The sequence below is a fragment of the Penaeus monodon genome, chromosome 15 (genome assembly GCF_015228065.2).
Source record: "Penaeus monodon isolate SGIC_2016 chromosome 15, NSTDA_Pmon_1, whole genome shotgun sequence".
Taxonomy (NCBI): Eukaryota; Metazoa; Arthropoda; class Malacostraca; order Decapoda; family Penaeidae; genus Penaeus; species Penaeus monodon.
In genome coordinates, this window is record NC_051400.1 from 4,040,863 (window position 1) to 4,041,612 (window position 750).

Consider the following 750-nt stretch of genomic DNA (forward strand, 5'->3'; position numbering starts at 1 on the left):
ACCATATACCTAGCATTTTATTCTTTGAGAACCATCTAGCATTGTTGGTTATTCAGTTAACAATGCAATAAGTAGACTGTAAGTAAAATGCATGCGAAGGCAAACTTTCGAATACTGTATGACTTAATAAATTCACATACATAGATGTACGCGCGCGTGTGTGTAGGAAGATACAGATTATAGAGTTTACAAAAGGAAAGGTACATCAAAGTGCATTCATCACTCTTAAGTCAGGAATTCGACTGATACAAGGACTTTACCTACTATCCATGACATTATATCGATATATGGCGTACTGATGTCAAATATATATCCCTACCTAATACTCTGGAACATACTCATTCATAACTGGGTTATTTATTAACATCGTACCAGATCGTATCAATGCATCATAAGCAGTATTTGGAGGCTCCTTGGTGAAGTTTATAATATCTGATGAAAAAATAAACATTTGTTAGGCACAGTGAATATCACAGATTCATTATGATATGCGGTTATTGTTGGCGAACACAAGGACCTTGTAGAAGGCATTGGCCTTGACAGATACTGGGGTCCAGATGATGAGCAGAACCATGGGCCTGTTGAACATTCCCTTCCAATTAATAGCGACGTAGGAGGGTCCATGCCATGAGCCACAGAGGCTGTAGGAAAGTCATGACAGTGTTACCCGCCAGAGTTTATTTGTGCTTTATTGCTCCACAAACGCATACTCAGAGAAAAGGAGCTTATCTATTGTGTGTGTGTGTGTAG

General features: G+C 38.8%; 1 pseudogene; it reads right to left on the minus strand.

Moving 5' to 3' along the window:
- Positions 1 to 750, minus strand: part of LOC119581685 — a 17,958-nt pseudogene that overhangs the window by 7,103 nt on the left and 10,105 nt on the right.